This window comes from Lepus europaeus, chromosome 12, assembly GCF_033115175.1.
Source record: "Lepus europaeus isolate LE1 chromosome 12, mLepTim1.pri, whole genome shotgun sequence".
Taxonomy (NCBI): Eukaryota; Metazoa; Chordata; class Mammalia; order Lagomorpha; family Leporidae; genus Lepus; species Lepus europaeus.
In genome coordinates this window covers 56,576,511-56,592,634 of record NC_084838.1, presented here as the reverse complement: position 1 = coordinate 56,592,634, position 16,124 = coordinate 56,576,511, and the positions used below count along the sequence as shown (strand labels likewise).

General features: G+C 38.6%; 1 protein-coding gene and 1 pseudogene across 4 annotated transcripts in view; one reads left to right on the top strand and one right to left on the bottom strand.

Annotated features, from left to right (window-relative positions):
- Nucleotides 1-16,124, top strand: part of ADAMTSL1 (ADAMTS like 1) — a 475,795-nt gene that overhangs the window by 97,015 nt on the left and 362,656 nt on the right. The gene's annotated exons all lie outside the window — the stretch shown is intronic.
- LOC133771283 (AH receptor-interacting protein-like) lies at nt 10,998-11,840 on the bottom strand (annotated as a pseudogene).

Genomic DNA, 16,124 nt, shown 5'->3' with positions numbered 1-16,124 from the left:
TTTTCATTTATCTAGAACTTCAAAATAATTCAGATAAAACTAACTCTAAAATCTCCAATCATACTATAAAAGAACTTGTTTCTCCTTTGTTCTAACCCCCATTGTGTTGAAAACATAGATAAATGGTAGAGAAAGATTTGGCTATGTCATCTAAATCAAATTTCAGAAGGTAAATCTTTAAAGCAGGATAACAAAAAAGGTTTGATTGCTAAGGAAAACTTACAAATGACCAATGAGTACATGAAAAAATGCTAATCACCAGAGAAATAAAAATCAAAACTGTGATGAAATACCACCCCAAACCACTAAGATGGATTACCAAAATCATAAAAAAAATAAATAAAAATAAAAACAAGTATTGGTGAGGATGTGGAGAAAAGGGAATCCATGCACACTATTGATGGAAATGTGGAAAATAGTATGGAGATTCTTGCAAAAACTAAAAAAAGAACAACCATATGATCCAGGAATTCCATTCCTATACATATATGCAAGAAAAATAAAATCCATCAAGAGACAACCACATGCCCATGTTTATTGTAAACAAGAAGTGGAAACAACATAAGTGTTCAGCCACTAATGAATGGATAAAGAAAATACAGTACATATATACAGTGGGCTATTACTCATCCATTAAAATGGTGTTATCTCATCACTTTAAATAACATGAATAGAACCAGAGGTCATTACCTTATGTGAAATAAGCCAAGCATAGAAAGACAAATATCAAATGATCTCACTTATATACATAGTCTAAAAACAGATGATCTCACAAAATGTGGGGAATGGAGAATGGTTGATATGTACTAGGTTGTAGCAAGACAGGATTAAGAAGCTCTGGAATTCTATTACACAGTGGGGAACTATAGATAATGTTAATGCACTATACATTTCTCTATTTAAAAAAAAAAACCTAGAATATAGGGTTTTGAATGTTTTCACCATAAAGAAATGTTAAATACTTGAAATATGCATATACTTACAATGATTGGACATTACACAATGTACATGTGTAAGGAAACATTACATGGTACTCCATACATGTTTTTAATTTTTAGGTCTACTAAAATTTTAAATATATAAGAATTATTTTAAAAATAAATAAAAATATTTATTTTCTGATATCAAATTATTAGTTTCCACCTTGACTAGGGAGTTAGTAAAGTGAGAAAGAGTTAGTATATTTGCCCTATAATTGCCAATTTTACTTTTAGATATACTTTTTGGATTAGGATGATCAGCCCAGCTTTTGAAGTAAGAATCACTATTACTTTCCTCTATGCTCATCTCAATAATACACTCATATTTTGCAAAGTAGACATTTTGAGAATATATTCCTTTCTCAAGACAATATTGGTTGAAATGTTCTTTCTTTGGAATCTGAATTACACAACCAGCAATATATGAAGAAGCATTAAAATATGTCTCAGTGATTTGTTTTTTCAAATTAATATACTTACTTAAAACTTATATTTGGATATAAAGGGGAAAAACTATAGTCTAAATTGCTCTAAGAGAGGTAAGATGTCAAACAAGGTTTATGAACATAAGACAGGAACATACGTAACCTTCATGAGATTTAGAATCATGAGACTGGGAAACTGGCATGAACAAACATTTCTCACATGGGAGAACAGAGATGATGTACACATAACTGAAGGGTTTTTAAAGATTTATTTGTTTACTTGAAAGACAGAATGACAGAGAATGAGAGCAAGAGAGAGAGAGAGAGAGAGAGAGAGAGAGAGAGAGAGAGAGATCCTCCATTCCCTGAGCTGATTCACTCTCCAAATGACCACAACATCCAGGGTTGGGCCAGGCTGAAGCCAGGATCCTGGAACTGCATCTAGATCCTCAACATGGGTGGCAAGGGCCTAAATACTGTGGCCAGCTTCTGCTGCTTTACCAGGTACATTAGCAGGGAGCTGGTTCAGAAGCAGAGCAGTCAGGACTCCGCTCCAGTATGGGATACCGGCATCTCAAGTGGTGTCTTAATCTGCTGTGCCACAACACCAGCCCATGAAGGTCTTTATATACAAGAGATATATAAATTTCAGATGTAAATTTGATTATAGGATTTCACTTTATGGAAGCTAGAAAGGACCTTAATCATGGAATCTGCAAAAGCTCTGAGAATAGTAGAGGATTTTGAGGAAAGGAGTTATAGAAAACAGGCTGTATTGTAGGAAATGGTAAATAAAAGAATAATAATTTCTTACATGTTGCTTGTTTGAGTAAAGCAAGAAAGATTTCCACTTTGTAAATGAAAAAACTAAGGATCAGAACATTTTCATGATCTTCTGAATGTTATATGCTTGGTCATAGCAGAAATTCCAGGTCTCCTTATGTCTAATCCAGTGTTGTTTCTACTATATTACACTGCCAAATGAACCAAAATAAGCAAGACAGAACAGCAAATTAGGTTTGTTTCTGTTGCATCGGAGTTCAACGTGGCATGTTTTTTTTCTGGACTATTCCTGCCAGCTGGCCTCATGTTTCTTGGCAATTGAAATGGAATCCTATCTCAACAACTAAAGAATAAATTTTATATATAGTAGATGTTGAGTGATAGTGCTGGACTTTGGGTTACAAGTATAAACCTGCCTCTTTAACTTAGATTCTTTTGAGTCTGACATGTTAGACTTGGGGGCAAATGTAAATTAGACCATGTTTGAAAAGGATTGTAACTTATACATAGAAATTATGACTGGCTATTATTACTTTCTTTGTTTTGTTGGAGGAAATAATATGGTAAAGGTGATGGAAAGAACTCAGTCTGCATTTAAGCAGTAATAAGTAATTTAGTTTGGCTGGCAAGCAGGCCAACCCCCCAATGTACACAGTAAGAAGAAAAAAGTAGATTGGGAGAAAATCACAAAGGCTTGAAGGGCAGACAGGATTCCAAGTCAGAGTTTGATGGGCAAAAAGACATAATCAAAGCTCTCCTTCCGAAAGATTATTATATAAGAAGCATGAAGTAGAAAGCCCTGGAGGTAAAGAGATCAGCTAAACTGGAGGCTCTAACAGCAACCAGAGTGTGGCCAAGCTTGAGACTGTGCCAGGGCACTACCAGCAGAAACAGAAAGGGAACTGAGTCTAAAACCATGAAGGGGTTTTCATTCTGATTATAGCTGGGGCAGATTATTCTGAGAGCAATCACACTCGGAGCATCAAATACTTCAACCCCTTTTGAATTTATAAGGGGTATAATTTTAGATCCTTTTCACCATAACCATCATAGCCTGTGTTTTCATGATTGAAACTCTTGTGAATTTTATAAAACAAATGGAGGAGCAGAGGGTAACAAGATGATAGAGGAATAAAGTTGGAATATTGAAATATAATATGTATTTTTTCAGAAGGATATGAGTGAAATTAGTCACTTGAAGTTAGAGTATCTACCATTATCTCAAAAAGGGTTTAAATATGTAAATCCCATTTTATTTAGGAAAAAAATCCCTTCATTTAGGTTGGCTCTTTATATCAATGATTAGTATTTTCAGCCTTTCATGGAAAACAATAAGAAAACCCTTACTTTCACGTATTTTAAAACGCAGTCAGAAATTGTAATGCTAACTTAAATGTGCAGTTTTTGTGAGCAGCTTCTCCTAGTTTTCTGAAAAAAACTCATTTCCCTGCACTATTTTCCCCTTTTCTTTCCTTCCTACCCCATTTGCTGTTAATTCTTAGCCATTTCTCTGGCTTTATTTTTGTCTCATTATAATTTTTTGTGAGATGCTTCAAATATTTTTGAGCCTAGGCATCTGTAAGTTATACATGGAAAAGAAGCAAATATTTAGATTTAGATATAGTTATGTCTTGATATAAAATGATAGCATAACGTAAGACATCATTCTTAAGTACCAATTTATTTCAATTATACTTGCTGAATACAAGGGCTAGTCAAAAATGATGAAAAAAATTTATATTATGAAAAAAACTGTGCATGGATTTTTTAGTTTTGCACCAAAATAAACATACTTTAAAATTCCATCTTAGGCCGGTGCCGTGGCTCAACAGGCTGATCCTCCGCCTAGCGGCGCGAGCACAGCGGGTTCTAGTCCTGGTCGGGGCGCCGGATTCTGTCCCGGTTGCCCCTCTTCCAGGCCAGCTCTCTGCTATGGCCAGGGAGTGCAGTGGAGGATGGCCCAAGTGCTTGGGCCCTGCACCCCATGGGAGACCAGGATAAACACCTGGCTCCTGCCATCGGATCAGCGCGGTGCACCGGCTGCAGCGCGCAGGCCGCAGCGGCCATTGGAGGGTGAACCAACGGCAAAAGGAAGACCTTTCTCTGTGTCTCTCTCTCACTGTCCACTCTGCCTGTCAAAAAACAAAAAATTCCATCTTTCCCACAAACTTTCTGATATATACTGTACCTCTACTAAGAACCACTTCCTCAAAACTATTTGGGAACTCTTAAATAGAAAAATAGAACCTTAGATGTTTTAGAACCAGAAGATAGCTTAGTAGTTATAGCAGTTACCAGATCTTCTATTTCACAGAGTAGAAAAATGAGATCTGGACATTGTCCCAAGGTCACAAATAAGTGGATTATCTCTATTTGTTATAAATTTAATTCTGGGAAATTCGAGAATCATTGCTATTAATTGAATGTTAATATTTGAATGACAACTTTATCTAGACAGTTAATATACATTTATTTTGAATATTCACAATTCTGTGCATTTGACATCATTATCTTCATTTCACAGATGAGGAAACCAAGACCTATGTAGATGGTATGACTTATCCAGGGTCATGCAGTGCTGTCTGGTTTCAAGGCTCCTTTTCCTCCGAGTAAGGCCAGGAGGACAGAGGCTGGTACCATTTAGTAATGATCTCCAAATTTGACTCCTACCAGAAGCACTTGGAGAACTCTTAAAAGACAGTTCTTAGGCCCCAACCCTGGCATTTTAGATTAATAGTTCTATGTATTTAAAGTACTCTCTTTTGGATTGTATGTGTGGCCAGATTCATGAACCACTTATAGATTAGTCAGGATCTAAGGTCAAGATGTGAGTTGGAATTTGATTTTTTAACAAACTCTATGTATGGTCTTTATCAAGTTCCCTATGCCCTATTTTTCTTTTCTATTTTTAATAGAAAACTTTAATAAATATAAATTTCAAAATTACAACTTTTGGATTATAGCGGTTTTTCCCCCCGTAACCACCCTCCCGCCCTCAACCATCCCATCTTCTACCCCCTCTCCCATCCCATTCATTAAAATTCATTTTTAATTATCTTTATATACAGAAGATCAACCGTATACTGAGTAAAGATTTCAACAGTTTGCACCCACACAGACACACAAAGTATAAAGTACTTTGTGAAGATTAGTTTTACTGTTAATTCTCATAGTACAACACATTAAGGACAGAGGTCCTACATGGGGAGCAAGTGCACAGTGACTCCTGTTGTTGATTTAACAATTGACACTCTTATTTATGATGTCAATAATCACCCAAGCTATTCCCTAATTTTTAAATCAGTGAAAAATTGGAGCATCTTACAGATCACAGGGCACCCAAGGACATAATTCACATAAAAATGCTTAGCAAACTGTAAAGTGCTGTGACAATGTAGAAAACCCAGAAATACTGAGTTGGAAAATGTTACAGTAGTAGGGGTTCCCGATATGATACTTCATAACCCTCTAACATTTCAAAACATGTTACAGAATGAGAAGCCAGCTCAGCAGTTAAGTCACTACTTAGGATGCCTGCATCCCATCTTGGAGTGCCTGGGTTCAAATCCCAACTCTGCTTTTAATCCCAGCTTCCTGCTAGAGCTCATCCTGGGAGGCAGTAGATGATGGCTCAAGTACTTGGGTTCCTGCCACCTATGTGAGAGATGGAGTTTCAGGTTCTGGCCTCAGCCTGGCACAACCCTGACTGTTGGCAGTATTTGGGAAATAAACCAACAGAAGGAAGCTCTCTATCTCTGTCAATCTGTCTGTCTGTCTATCTTTGCCTTTCAAATACATAAAAATAAAATTTTTAAAAATTTACAGAGTAGAATAAGTTTTCTTAGGTAAAGATATTAAAAACAAGAGATCTTCTACCTTATACTTTCACCATCATCAATTCATACTTGAAATGTTAACAGCAAGATGTTAGTAGAACCTAATTTCAGAATGAAAGACCTTTAAGTTGAATATAGTTTGCCTTATGAGAAAGATACTATCCTATACTATTTTTCCCTCCAGAATTCAGGAACTGTCATTAATAGTGCTTCAAAGAGCAGCACTTGGAAAGCAATGCCTTTGCGGTCATCTAGTCAAGCCTTGAGAAATATCACTGTATTCAGCTATGCAGTTTTCCCAGGATCTCACAGCTAGTTCATGGCAAACTAGAAGTCAGGGAGTGGCAGTGTTTATCAGCATTTTTTACTGTGCTCCTGACGTTATTTCTTCAGCTTGTGCCCCTGGGGCCAAAATTTTGTCCGGTTTTAACTCTGTCATTAATGATACAAAAACAATAGGTTGACTGAATATACTTCCCCTTTCCCTCACTCCCTCTTGGAATCTGGCAGTTGTCCCTAGGGTGGCTGTGCTGGTGTCTCTCTTCACTTCGGATGATAGATCATTATCACTGTAGACCAGATGAAGTCAGAGATAAGCAGTTGTTGGAGTGTGCAGGAAGGATGAAGCTCTGAAAACATACTGCTTGGGTGGGTTTCAAAGCTGCACCACTCGTTACTGTATGATGCTGAGCAATTTTCTAAGCCTCATTTTCCTTGTCTGAAAAATGAGGCTAATGATTGTAAAAACCCAATAGGATATCTGTGAATATTAAGTCATCGATTACATGTAAAGTGCTTACCATGAGCTTGATAAACCCTAGCTGTTAGTATCAGTAGTATCTGAGTTATTTCCTGCCATTCATTGTCTTTTTCCTCCTTATGACCTGTCTAAATGCAAGGTTTAACTGTACATACCAGAAAGGATACAGACTTACCAATGAATGAACAGACCTTCTGTTAATTTCCTATTGCAGCCATCTTTTGCTAAAAGCTCCAAGTTATACCATTTTCAACTCCTGATCCAGGGCAGTGAATTGCATCCTGTACAGAGTTAATGAGCCATCACAAATAGGATCAGCCCTGTTAGTACTGCTGTTATTCATTTATTTTCATTATCCAAATTACCCCATTTATATTTGTTGTAAAGCACAAAGCCTGTTTCTGTTTTAAATATAAGTAGAGAGTAGCATAAATTTATAGATAGAACATATTCTGCCATTAAAAATAATTTTGAAGGTTATTTTGAAAGTAAATAGAGAAAAATGTGTGTGTTTTAGTTTCCTAATTAAAGGAATATATATATATATATATATATATATACACACACATACACACACACACATATATATATCAAAAGAAAAAATCTGATTATAAACCATCTCTTTCACCATGAATCTGCATATTTATGATGTTACTTCTATTTCAAAAAATAAAGAATTTCAAAAGGGAAAAGGAGAATTCTTTCAAGTAATGCCTTATATAATATTGTTTTTAAATGAATAATACAGTAAAGAAATAAGCAATAAATGAGATCTTGGTGTTTTGATGTCTATGCTCTATTCTGGCAACATTAAAATGAGCCAAACTTTTAACAAAGAAGTTATTTTCATTTTAATAATTCCTGTGGTGAGTAGTTTGAAGTGAATTGAATGGAATGATTATTTCTCCATCTCTGTCTGTGACCTAAGTCACTAGTATCAAATGACCACCAGTTATTCCAGAGGTGATGATGTCAGAACCAAGGAGCTGGCCATTTTTTCTTTGGGGTTGTGTAATCTAATTCCACATGGAAGTGTGGTGTGACTTAAAATATTTAATGCACAGGCTTTCTTTTTCTACCTTTTGCATGATGCAGTTAAAACTAACTAATACTGGATTTTTAACTTAGTTTCTGAACCTGTGTATGTGTTCCTTCAGCAATCTGCTCTATGTTGGGTACTAAGGATACAAAGTTTAATAAGATCTCTTCCCTCAGGGATGATGAATTTATAGCATTAGGAAAATCCAATAATCTCTTTTGTGTATAACAAATTTTTACTTAGGAATGATTAATGTGCTAGATAATAGAAATATAAGAATGGACAGAGAAACAATATATAGTCCTTGATTCTCTCAATTTATACTCAGAGGAGGGGTATGACAATTATATAGGAAAGCACTCTACAGTCACAATACTGTAGCCTCCTCACTATAAATAGAATATTGTTTCTGAAATATAGGTTTGACTTCACTTTTTTTGTCTGTTTGAATCCATTCAGTTGTACTCTTTTGCATTACAGTTAAGAAAACCTAAACTGGCTGTAGGGAACTTTCTTAACTGGATGTCTTAAGGAGTTGTCACCAGTCCCTGGTATTTCTTGGCTTGGGTCTGCATTACTCTAGCCCCTCCCTCTGTTGTCTCATAGTAATCTCCCTTCTGTGCCTGTGTCTTCACCCTTTCTTATAAAGGACAGCAGTCCTTCTAATGGTTCATGCTAATGGACTCTGACCTTATCTTGATCACATTTGCAAAGACCCTGTTTCCAAAAAAAGCTCATATTCACAAGCATCAGAGATTTTGACTTTACCCTATATTTTTATTTTTTAGGTACATAATTCATCCCATACCAGCCTGCTCTTAGACCTCTCAAATTCATTTTCCTTCCATGTGCAAAATCTTCACCAGCACCCCAACAAGTTTTAATCCATTCTAGCTCCAAAATATCAAGTCCCCAGTTTCATCATGTAAATCATTCATGCATGATATGTGAGTATGGCCATCGTAGGACACCACCATTCCTCTCCATCTGTGCATTGTGAAACAAATAATGCAACTTGCCTGCTTTCAAAATACAGAGGTAGAACAAGTACTGGAGACATTCCCGCTCCAAAAAAGAAGAAACAAACGAAAGGAAAAGAGATCATAGGTCCTAAGCATATAGATTTAAGGCCTTGTGACTTGTTGTTCTATCCTCTACAACTGTCCAGGAGGCCTACCTTAGTCTGAGGGTTCCAGCCAGCCTTTGTTGCCTTTGTGGCTCTATTCTCAGGCTCATTCTTCTCTCATTTTGTTCCATTTCTGCCCACTTAGTTCATACTGACAGAATTTCTGCTGATATAAAATTCATAGAAAATATTTCTGCCTCACAAAATTTGTGGGGGTCCAAGCCACCACGTAAGAGGATGCTATGCCATTTTTCCTGGATAGACATAGATTTCATTCTGACTCCTGCTGAGGTGGTTGATTGGACCCATGGTTTGCACACATAGTTTATTTAGCAAACAGTTTTCTGTCCATACCCCTAGTTCCATTATCAGAGCATATTACTTGGATAAACTGAGAAATTTTCAAATTATCAAGTGCTGGTATCTTTGCACTTAACAGTTCATTTTTCAATATATCTCTTTCTACTCACAACAAACTATAAGGAGTGAAGAGAAGCCAGGGTGTTCTTTCCATACTTTCCATAGAAATCATCTTTGCAAACATCTCTATTTATCTCTACATGTTGTAGTTTCCTCCCAATGGTAGAAAATAACAGCCGAATTCTCTGCCACTTTACAACTGGGATCCTTTTCTCCCGGTGTCCAGTAACATGTCCCTGAATTCCATTTAAGGCCATGCCAGAATTGCCTTTATTGTCTATGGGAGTTAATTTTAGATGTTAACTTGACTGGATTGGGGGATGTCTACATGGCAGGTGAATCTTTTTTTTTCTGGTTGTGTTGTGAGGGCATTTTCATGAGATATTGGATGTGAATTAGTGCACTGAGTGAGGAAGATCATCTTCAGTGTTGGTAGGAACCATCTCGTCAGTTTGGGGCCTGGATGGGATACAGAGGTAGAAGATGAACAAATGTATTCATTCATCTCTCTGTCTCTATTCCCCTCCCACCTCCCCCCAGCCCCATTCCCCGCCAGCCCTGTCTTGCACTCGCCTTCCACCATGGGACATTGCAGATAAAAGGTCATTAACAGGTGCTGGCACCTCACAACTAGCAGACTCCATAACCATAAACAAATTAATTTCTTGAATTTCTGTTCTTTCTAAATTTCCCAGGATCAGGCATTTTGTCACAGAAGCACAAATGGAACAGAACAACTTCTATATCTCTACCACCATCTGTTTGATCTAGATTATTTCTAGGAAGCACTTCAACATTCTTCTGACCTCTACGAATCATGTGACTGTAAAGGCACTTGCACATTTTTTGACATTTATTGTAGCAGCACCCCTGTCTTGGTACCAAATCTGTTTTAGTTTTTTAGTGCTGCCATAGCAAATACCACATACATGATGAGTTAAAACAATGGAGATCTCTTCTCTCGCAGTTCTGGAGGCTGGGAGTTCAGAACCTAACTGTTGGCAGAGCTATGCTCCCGTCAAGGGACACAGAAGAGGATCCTGCTCACCTCTCCCACCTCATCTCCGTTCCAGGCATTATTTTGGCTGTGGCAGCATCATTGCATCTCTGCTTCCATCTTCACCCAGCCATCTATTTTGTGTGTGTCTGTGCTTCACATGCTCTGTCCTTACAAGTGATTTTCCTCTTTGTGTCTCGTTGCTCTTCTTGTAAAGTGATATTGAATTAGGACCCACACAAATCAAGTGTGACCTCATCTTAACTTGATTACATTTGGAAAGACACTGTGTCCAAATATGGTCATATTCACAGATACCAAGGATGTGTTTTAGGGGCATATAATTCAACCCACATTAGCATACATTACTGTTTATTTGTATATAGTAAAAGTATATATATATATATATATATATATATATATATATATATATATCTTGTTTTCCTATAGAATGATAAATAGGCCTTTATATACACAGAAGCAGGACAGGGCAAGGCCAGCTTGGTGCATGGTGTAGGGTCTAGATGCCTCAGGAGTGGGCTGTGTCTGCCAGATCTGCTCCTCTAGGATCCTCAGCTCATAGCTCACGATGGGTGCCAGGGCTGGGTCCAGCTCCAGCACCCTGGCAAAGTCAGCCTGGGCCTCCTGTGCATTCCACTCGGCTGCGGGGGCCTGGCCACACTTTAACTAGGCTTGACGTTATCCTGGTACTGTTGAGGATGGAGAAGCAGTGGTCCAGCGCTTCATAATACTCCTCGGCCACCAGTTTGCACTGACTGTAGTTCAGCAGCAGGGGTGTGATCTGCTGGTCCAGCTGGATCCAGTCAGGGGACACAGGCTGTTTCTTCATTTGCAGGTTCTTGGAGCAGGTGATGGGGTTGTAGCACTTGGTGGCAGCCTCCTTCACCTGCCCCTCACGGCACAGCTGGTTGCCTTCCTGGTGGTAGAGCACCACCACCTTTGCCTTCTCCTCATCTGTCATCACGGTACCTGCCAGAGCTCTCCACCTTGAGCATCTCAATGTGGAAGACAAGGGGCTGGGGGTTGTGCTGCAGGGCGTCCGAGTCGGCGTGGCCCAGGGAGCTGTGCTCCTGCGTCTGCACCATTCTCTGGCACTGCTGCTGGCCCTCTAGGGGGTCCTTGCCCGGGACCATGTTGCGAGGCTCTTGGCTACCAACAGGTTACAGGAGCGCATGCTTGAGGTTGCACAGGAACTGGGAGTCTCGCCCTGGCGCATGGTGCGCATGATGGTCTCCCACACGGGCAGCTGGAACCCCTTGCCGACAATGAGCTCCACGGGCTTGCGCGGGCCCGGACACAGTCCAGCACTGTGCCCTTGTGGTCACTGTGCAGGGTCTGGTAGCAGAATGTGGCCTTGGTTCCATCCTGATAGCCGGGTAACTGTCCTCTGCCCTCCTGTCCCATGCACTTTTGGATTCAGGTCCTCCCAGAGTCTTGTGATGACATCCACCATCCTCCTTCCCCACCACTGTCTCTAGGCCTATACATATATGTTTAAATACTGGTGAGGACCACGGTGGGAGAAATATAGATTGTGGTGAATTGGCAGGGTTTTAACTAAGATACAGGATCAGTAAATGCTCAAAGGAAGAGTTGGCTAAAAGGTCCAAACTAATGCTTACAACTGAAGTCAGGGTGAACAGAGGGCTAAAGAGGTTGCTGAGGTCTGTGCCATGAAGACATGTGTTACCTTAAGAAGGTTGGAGTTATGTTGTATGGAAATGCTGCCACCGAACCTATTCAGACTGATGAAAAGGAAGGAGGGTGACTATTTTAGCAAGAGTTCTTTATGATGACGGCAATGGACTGACAAGAGACAACAATTGGGGATGGAATGAAGAGAAAAGGAGAAGTTTAAGAAGAAATGGGAGAAGTAAAACCTGTAGACTTGGTAACTGACTAAATTTGGTGTGAGAGGAAAAACTGAGAGTTAAGAATGATACCCAGGTTTCTAGTTTGTATGAAGTGTGATGCTGCCATTCCTGGGATGTAGAACATAGGAGAGGACTGAGATACTGATTTGAGGAGTGATGATCATCAGTGATAATGTGTGCATAGTTCAGTATCCTGCCATATGATATTCACTCAATGAATTTGTATCCTTTCTCTTAACTGTCTTCTTAATTGAAAAGCTTGTTTTTATGAACTTTCTATTGTCACTGGTCTGTTTATGTGTGATTAATTTTTTTTAAGGTTAAGCTTTTTTATGACCATTTGCAAGTTATGTAACAAGTTGATTTAACTATTTGTCTCTTTTAGGGAAAACTGAAGTCAAATTAGTATATGGTGTTTTGAAATTCCTTAAGGTATCTGAGTTTGAATAATTAAGGGATATAAAAAGTGACATCCCATAGAGACTATTTTTTAGAATTTTCACTTTCTGCCACCTCAGTTGGGTCCTTTGTTTATTTGAATATCATCTCTCTTCATGAAAGGGATTCTTCTGCTATGGTGAAAATTTTTCCATCTTGGGGCCAGTGTTGTGGTATAGCATGTTAAGTTACTACCTACAACACTGGTATCCCAAATGAGTGCCAATATAATTCCTGGCTGTACCACTTCAGATCCAGCTTCCTGCTAAGGCACCTGGGAAAGCAGTGGAAGATGGTTCAAGTCCTTAGCCCCTGCACCCACATGGGAGACCTGGATGAAGATCCTGGCTCCTGATTTCAGTCTAGCCCAACTCTGGCCATTGTGGCCATTCAGGGAGAGAAACAGCAGATGGAAGAACTCTCTCTTTCCCTCTCTCTGCCTTTCAAATAAAATAAATAACAAATCTTTTTTAAAAAGTTTTTTCATCTTGATAATTGAATTTGTGAGGTAGGAGCTTCTATAGCTTCCACAAAAAAGCTTTTTTGAAATTATGTCCATTTGATCTTTCCTTTCAAATTAAGCATATACTGGAGAAAAATCTATTTTTGTTTTTTTAAGAAAGATTTAGTGAAGCAAACTAGGCAGAGAATGTCTGACTTACAAAAGATTTTCAAATGTGATGTATGGTTTGCAACATTCACTCATGCATATCACCAACTTTTGTGCCAATTCTGTGAGATAAATTGATTTCTATTTTATAAATTGAGGAGATTCAGGCTCATAGAAGATCATACAACTAGAAGAAGCCAAGGCTATAATTCACAGCTTCATTATTTTCATTATGTAACAGCTTTTATTCTGAGAGAAGATATCCTAGTAATGAAGCATAGTTATTGGCACACTTCTTTGTTAATAGAGTTTTGACTGGGGCTGGCGCTGTAGCGCAGTAGGTTAATCCTCTGCCTGCGGCGCCAGCATCCCATATGGGCACCAGTTCAAGACCGGCTGCTCCACTTCCAATCCAGCTCTCTGCTATGGCCTGGGAAATCAGTAGAAGATGGCCCAAGTCCTTGGGCCCCTACACCCACGAGGGAGACCAGGAAGAAGCTCCTGGTTCCTGGCTTAGGATTGGCACAGCTCCAGCCATTGCAGCCATCTGGGAAGTGAACCAATGGAAGGAAGACCTTTCTCTCTGTCTCTCCTTCTCAATGTCTATACCTCTCAAATGAACAAGTAAAATCTTTTTTTAAAAAATAGAGTTTTGACTACTTTAAGCAGGGAACACCATTCCCAATAGAGTTCTTTGTTCCACTAAGTGAATTCTCCAACAAGGACTGGAAACTTTCTTAACTCGTCCTATAATGCTTCATTTCATGATGGATTCTCAGGCTTCCTTCTTTATAGGAATACTGAATGTACAACAGTTTTATCTAATCATATTTTAACATTATTAGTGATTATACAAACTGCAAGTTTGGCAGTTTCTAAAACTACCCTCACTTGTGATACCAACTCATTAAGAATCTCCAAAACCACCTTCAGTTTTGGTGATTCACTAGAAGGACCCACAGAAATCACAGAAAGCCATTTTACTATAGCTTGTAACACACACACACACACACACTTATTAAAATCTGCCACAGAAAGAGGTGCATACGGCAAGGTCCAGGAGAGTTCCCAAGGCAGTGTCCAGTTCAGTTGTGTAGAAAGCATTTACTTCAGCAACAAAGTGTGACAGTATGCCTTAGAGTGTTGCTAACCAGGGAACTTACATGAGTCTGGGTGTCCAGAGTTTTTGTTGGGGCTCAAGCACATAGAGGTGATTGACCAACCATCTGAGTGGCTGACCTTAGTTAACATTGCCTCCAAAAGACCAAGTTGATATCATGTGGCTCAAAACTTCCACCACAGGTCACATTGTTTGGACAGATTATTTGGTGTGGCTGACAGCCCCCAGACAAAGAAAGATATTCTTACTGGTTGTGGTATTACAAAGGCTTACAGATTACCTCTAAGGAGCCATGAACAAAGACCAGACCTCTCTTTGGACAAACTAATGACTTATTGAACAGTGGCTTTTTGGAATTATTCATTCATTCATCCAACACATATTTGAGGCTTACTATGGTCACTTAAGCTTTTCCCTGAGGTGTATAGCAGTAAAAAGGACTCAAGCCCTGCTTCCAAGGTGCCCATAGCCTCAGGTTTCTGCACCAATCATAGCTAAAGAACAAATATCCACTATGTTGCTTCCACTTACCATGTCTCACTTTGGATAATCACATATTATTAAGAGAATTTCATCAGAATAACCAAATAGCCATTCTTTTTTTGAAAAGGAATGTGATATAAAATGGTAGCTTCTTTGGAATATATTCTAACAGTTGCTCTAAAGGTGAAACATATAGTTACCACATGACTCAGTAATTCTACCCCTAGATATATACTCAAGAGAATAAACTCACACAACCACAAAAAATATTGTACTTAAGTATTTATAACAGTAGTATTCCTAATAGTGAAAAGGTGGAAACAACTCAACTAACCATTGGTTGATGAGTGGATAAATAAGATCTGGTCTATTTGTAGAAGGAAATATGATTCCATAATAAACTTTAAAACATCATGCTAAGTAAGAGAAGCCAATAACAAAAGGCTACTGTCTTACTCTGTTTTCTGTTGCCATAACAAAATACCTAAGACTGGATACCTTATAGATTTGTAATGAGCAGAAGTTTATTTGGCTACTGGTTTGTTTGGCTTATGGTTCCAGAGCAGAAGCTAGCATCCAGTGAGGGCCTTCTGAAACATGACGTGGCGAAGGGCATCAAATGTCAAGATAGGGCAAGTGTTCTACCTTGGAGTTCTCATCCTCTTTTTATGAAGCCACAGATGTCATCCTGGGTTCCCCACGCTCATGACCTCATTTTATCTTAGTTATTTCCCAAAGCTCCCACCTTCAAAAACCATCAGTATGTGATGGGGAATTAAATTTCTCATACATAAACTTTTGGAGGGCAAATTCAAATCATAGCAGCCATGAGTCCTGTCATTCGATTTATATGAAGTCAGCAGAAGAGGTAAAGCTATAGAGACAAAAAGTATATTAGTGGTGACCTGGGGTTTGAAGTCAGAGAGTAATTAGACTGCTAATAGGTACAGCGTTTCTTGTGGGGGTGATGAAATTGTTCTATGAAGATTTTGATAATGGCTTCACAATTCTGTGAAAATATTAAAACCGTTGAATTATACACTTTGGTGATTTTTATGGTTATGTTAATTATATCAAGATGGATTTTTTTTAAATGTAAAAGACTCAAAAACCTGTGAACTAAATCTGTAGACTGCAATAGCTGTGAGGGTGATTTGAACTCATTCCTTGACACAGTTAATGAGACTAACTCGTTAGTCTAACTGGGTATTC